The sequence below is a fragment of the Mastomys coucha genome, unplaced genomic scaffold (assembly GCF_008632895.1).
Source record: "Mastomys coucha isolate ucsf_1 unplaced genomic scaffold, UCSF_Mcou_1 pScaffold21, whole genome shotgun sequence".
In the NCBI taxonomy this organism is placed as follows: domain Eukaryota; kingdom Metazoa; phylum Chordata; class Mammalia; order Rodentia; family Muridae; genus Mastomys; species Mastomys coucha.
Genome location: NW_022196904.1, coordinates 58,954,988 through 58,960,605, shown reverse-complemented (window position 1 = coordinate 58,960,605; position 5,618 = coordinate 58,954,988). Strand labels below are relative to the sequence as shown.

Genomic DNA, 5,618 nt, shown 5'->3' with positions numbered 1-5,618 from the left:
GAATAAGTGGTTAATAGAGCTGACTGCCCTTGCAGAGGACCTAGGTTCAGTCCCCAGCACCCACATCAGGTGACTGCTTATAACTAGCTTGAAGATGCCCCCTTCTGACCTCATCAGACACTGGCACGTACATGATACACACAAACTCATGCAGGTACACATTAGATACGCATAAGTTAAAAATGTATCAGTTAATCTTTAAAAAGGAAGGAAGGAGGGAGTGAGGGAGGAAAGGAAGGAAGGAGGAAGGAAAGAAGGAAGGAAGAAGGAAGGAAGGAAGGAAGGAAGGAAGGAAGGAAGAGGAGAATATAGAACTTCATGACAATTCCCAGAAGACCATAGTTATGGAAAAACTCCTTAGGAACTTAAAATTTATTGCATTTTTTTCTTTTCTCTGAACTAAACCAAGTCAACGAAGTGTGTGTGTATGTGTGTGTGCATGCGTGTGTGTGTGCGTGTGTGTGTGTGTGAAGAATGTGATATAAGCTAAAATCTTGCTTTATCCTCCTTCGAAGAGAATAAAGGCAAAAATTCCTGGTAAATCTCTTACCTTCTTACGTAAGTCCAGAGCACTGGGGAACTCCAGCAGCAAAAACTTGCCTTTATCTTATCTGATATAAGAAAACACCTTGGCCCTGATGCCGCAAGATAACTTATGTGATCCACGGTAAGCTGATATGAACACCAGCAGGTGTTCCCCTGTGAGAGCAGAAAGTTACATCCGATACATACCATACTTTCCAGAAAAATCAATCTCGCTGAACGTGAAACCTTATTTTAAAACAATCAGCTCATAAATTGTCATCCCTGAAAACAAAGTGAAAATGACTCCCCCTCCCAATACTCTTCTGATAGGAAGATAGTTTAAACAATGTCTATATACAAAGGGGGTAATTCTGATGAAAACTTGGACAGCAGAGAGGTCACAAGGTGAGAAATGTGGATAGAAGTCAAGAAGCCTATTAACCCCTTGGCAGCCTTGGACAACCAGTGACACAGAATCTATGGACATTAGCCAGCAAGCGACATTAGCTCTGTAAGCTGTCAGCCTTTGATTATACCCAAGCAGGCTCTTGGAGAGTTAGAACATACCTTGTTTCCCCAGATGTATAAATGACCAAGGAAGTTCATGGCTGTTCCCTCCTTGGCATTGGTACATACATGTACACTGAGTTTACCTCAGTGAAGCCCTTTCCCATGAAAAATAATGGAGACCCAGTACCTCAACCTCAAAACCAGGAACCCCGGAGAAAGGAAGACACACAAATTAGAAGCATCTGTTATCAGCATGTGCCCAGTGTTCTGAAGTGCACTAAGAAGGCACAGTCTTTGGTTTATGTGAATGCATACTGTTTATTGGCATTTGCTTTAGTTTACTCCCAACCTTTGCATAGAAAGTTTATACCTCAAGAACTAGATAATTACAAAGCTGGCTTATCTCTCCTTATCCTGACAGAATCCTAATGCCCTGCCCTCCTCTTGCCCAAGGGAACCAACCAACTTGTCCTAGTTTGCCTAAGACTTCTCCTATCTCCCACTAAAAGGACCATGTCTTGGGTCATCAAGTATGACAGTGCTCCACAAATTCATAGCGACCAGCTATAGCACTTCACAGAGTCAACAACCTTCTGCATCAAATTATTCTCTACCTCCAACAGTCCCTAAGTGGAGTGCTGTCCCGGAAGTGAGTAAGGGTACATGAATTGAACTGGAATGACCAGACCCTTTGGGCCATTGGCAGTTTAGATCATGACCTCTGTAGAAACCAGACCTGTGCCTGGTTCATCTTCCCTCTCCTGCTGTGTGCCTCCATTTCTCCATGAAGTCATGGATGCTGTACCTTCCGCCTGTAAGAGCTCCCAGGGACCAAGGTCCAGCTTTGGTTCCAAGAACATATATATCTGCTATGGGACTCAAGGTCCCTGCTCATATGCACAGATTCCCTTTCTGTCTTCCATTTTTCTCCTCTTTCTTCTTCCTCCTTCCTTCCCTTCCTTTTCCTCTCCCTTAAGGAAATGGACACCTGATTTTCCAAGAGTTGCCTGCACCCTTTTACTTCTTGCAGTTCTTTTCCTAATTACCTTGGCTTGGGGAAGAGCCGGGCTCTTCAAACATAATCATCCTAGGTCATGCTTGGTGTCAAGTGGCATTCTTTTATGAATGAGAAATAACTAAAAATGTAGTGACATAATTACATAATAGATACACAGAGTTCTCTTGACACTGTCCTCAGAAGCTGGCCTGATCTTCTGGTGTCTTCTCTGGTGAAAAGCCTTTATCTGCCTTTACAGCTGGGGTTGGAAATGACTCAGGGTCTCCAAAACTCACTCAGAACAGCCTGGAGAGAATAGCTGGGTGTGAGGCTGTGGTGGCACTGAAGAAACCAAAGCAGACATGAAAAGCAGCAGTGAAGAGACGTCTCTGAGGAATAGAAGACTGGGTTTAGATACTTCCAAACATCAGACATATAATAATAGCTGAGTCATATTATACATTATACGGTTGTTTGCAGGCACTTTGTGGGTAGGTAACCACTTCCCATTTAAGATGCTGTTGTCTCAACTAGCTCTTGAAAATTCTCAATTGCTCACTACACTCCTTCCCACTCCTAAGGATGTCTGGAAGACCCTTAAGTTAGTCAGCTCTCACTGTCCTTCAGCATCCCCTCTTTTGCCCTGAGATTCAGGGCCCAAACCCTGGTTCCATTTTTGCATAACAGAGACAAGCAACTCCTGTCCTTCAAGTGTGTGTTCCGATTGTGCTTGTTTGTGTTTGCATACTTGTCTGTGTTTGTGTATGCCACATGTGTGTGTTGTGTGTGTGCTTGTGTGTGCACTGTGTGTTTCTGTGAGCATACATGTGTGTTTGTGTGTGTGTGCACCATCTATATGTATCCCCTGTGAGTATGTGGGTGAATGTGTGTATGCATGTGTGTCCTGTGTGTGTTTGCATGGTGCATATGCATACATGTGTTTGCGTGTGTATATGTGTGCAGACATGTGTGTTTGTGTGTGTGTGTGTGTGTATGTGTGTATGTGCCATGTGTATGACGTGTGTGTGTGTGTGTGTGTGTGTGTAAACTTACATGCATAAGAAGATCAGGGCTAACTTTACCCACTGAGCCATCTCTTCACTGCCTCACTTTAAGAATCTTCCATTTGCCTTTTCATTTGTAAATTTCCTCTCCATAAGATTCATTATTTTGCTGGTAGTTATTGGTTTTTAACTCTTTCTCAAGCCTTTCTCCACTTGATTCTGTCTTATTTCCCATCTGATGAAAGATGGGAAGCTGTTTAATGTACAGCTGTTTTTGTTTTTTTTGTTGTTGTTGTTGTTGTTTTAGGGCAAAAAATATGACCCCTGGGTTTGGAACAAACATGTTTATTGCCAGAAGGGTGAGGCGAGCGGCTCACCAGGCAAAGAGTGGTTTACTGTCCTCCTTGGAAAGCTCACACAGTCAATTCAGCAGTAGCAGGGAGTCACCTAGGAACTTGGGCAGCACAATGTCATTGACTAGCTTGCGCAGCGCAGCCGGGCTGCTGTGCAGTGTGTTGGCCCGCAAGTCTGGACGCTGCTTCAGGATGCCATAGGTATTGATGAGAAACTCGCTAAACACCAGGTGTACTTTGCGGCTGTAGCCCAGCTTCTCCAGCCTTGCCATCAGAGTCAGATAGCGATGCATCAGCTCTCGCAGCTTCTTCTCATCCACGGAGCCGTCTAGGGACTTGATAGACGTCTATCAAGTTCAGGAAAACGTTCAGGAAAATATCCTGAAACATTGTTTTTGCTCACGTAAAGTAACAACAGTAAAAATCAGGAGAAAAAAAGGCTGTGTTTGCTGGAAGAAATCAAGTAATCCACATTCCTCAGAATTGTGACTCCCCACTGGAGAAGAAAGCCGATACATGAGGCCGAGCTTGTCTTCACTCATGTCCCCAAGTGACTTCTTGACATTTACATAGACCTAAGTCCTGACTCTGAGTCAAGATGAGACCTTCTCTATTTGCATCCTGTTGTCCAGAAAGCTACAGAACAAACAGAGTGATGTCATAATGGTTAGTCATAATGGTCACTGTGATGGTCAGCTACATTGTCCACTGTGGTGGTCAGTGTCATAGTGTTCATGTAGTGGTCAGTTGTAGTGTCTGCTCTGATGGTCAGCCATACTGGTTATTGAGATGTTTAATTGTAGTATTCACTGTGATGGTCAGCTATAGTGGTCATGATGTTAGTCACTGTAGTGTTCAATTTTAGTTTTACAGAGATGGTTATCTAGAGTGGTCACTCTGGTGGTCAGTTGTAGTGTTCATTGTGACAGTCAATCATAGTAGTGAAAAAAAATGGTCAGTTGTGTTCACTGTGATAGCTCGTCATAGTGGTCACTGTGGTGTCCATTTGTGTCTCTTGTGATGTTCTAGTGTCCAAAGCAATGGCCAGTTATAGTGATCACTGTGGTGGTCATTTGTGGTGTCCACTGTGGTCAGCCATAGTGGTCCCTGTGGTGATGAGTTAAATTAGTTGTAGTGTTCACTGTGGTGGTCACTAAGGTTTTCATTTTAGTGTTAAACATGATGGTTCACCATAGCCTTGGAGAAATGACCTGCCCTAGAGAGCTCACAAAAGGTGGGATGTAAAAACATACAAAGCCACCATCATATTTCTATGTCCAGCACCAAAACCTGGGGCAGAGGACCCGGAACTGACACATGGTGTCGAATAGGGAAAGAGTCATAGCTATGGGCCATAGCTTCCAGGCCTAAGAAGTTACCAGGTCGGAAGGTCACTAAAAGAAAGCACAAGATCACTTGCCCAGGGGTCAACAGGAAATAACTGTGTGAATACTGACATGTTCCCAAGGCATATTTTGAACTTGGCCTACTTCTTGACATCTGTCTCAGAGCTACTGGTTCTTGTGAAGAAGACTTCGGACCTCTGTTTAAGCACAATCATGTTGTCATTTTCCTTATCGCTGTTGTGTGTGTGCTTGTCTGTGTATGTGAATGTGTGTGCAAACAAGTATGCACATGGAGGCCAACAGTTGATGTGAGGTGTCTTCTTTAGCTCTCCACATTTTGTTGTAACAGTATTTAATCATGGAATCTGAAACTCATGATTTGCTCAATTGCTGGTCCAGTGTGCTCCAGGGGTCCTCTTGTCTCCCTCCCAGCCAGTATGGGGTTACAGATGCATCAGGCTATGCCTAGCTGTTTTTGTAGGTGGTGGAGATCTGAACTCAGGTCTTCATGCTTATAGCACATACTTTATGTACTGAACCATCTCCCCAACCTCTGATTATTATTTTTTAAGACAAGGGCTCACTTTATTGCCTAGGCTGGCCTTCAACTATTCAGTTATATCATCTTCCTGCCTCAGCCTCCTAAGTAGCTAATAAGAACGTGCATCTCCATACCTCACCATAAGTGTCTTCTTACCTTCTCCTCTCCTATTTGGTCAGGGTTGAGGAGTTCTGCCTCTTCATTATCTTTTCTTATAAAAGCCTCCATGTGTGCTTAGTAGAGAGTGTTAGAAGCCTAGGGAATTTTTATAGTTATTACAGAGACAAGCAAGCATCCATTCTGTGTGTTTCCATTAACACAGACTGGCAATTAATGCTTTTG

At 43.5% G+C, this 5,618-nt stretch overlaps 1 long non-coding RNA gene across 1 annotated transcript; it reads right to left on the bottom strand.

Moving 5' to 3' along the window:
* Positions 1–1,339: 1,339 nt before the first annotated feature.
* On the bottom strand, positions 1,340–4,013 carry LOC116100568. The gene is made up of 2 exons (XR_004122634.1): positions 3,086–4,013; positions 1,340–2,421 (listed from the first exon to the last, which is right to left on the bottom strand). It is a non-coding gene; the product is annotated as an uncharacterized LOC116100568 (long non-coding RNA).
* Positions 4,014–5,618: the final 1,605 nt, after the last annotated feature.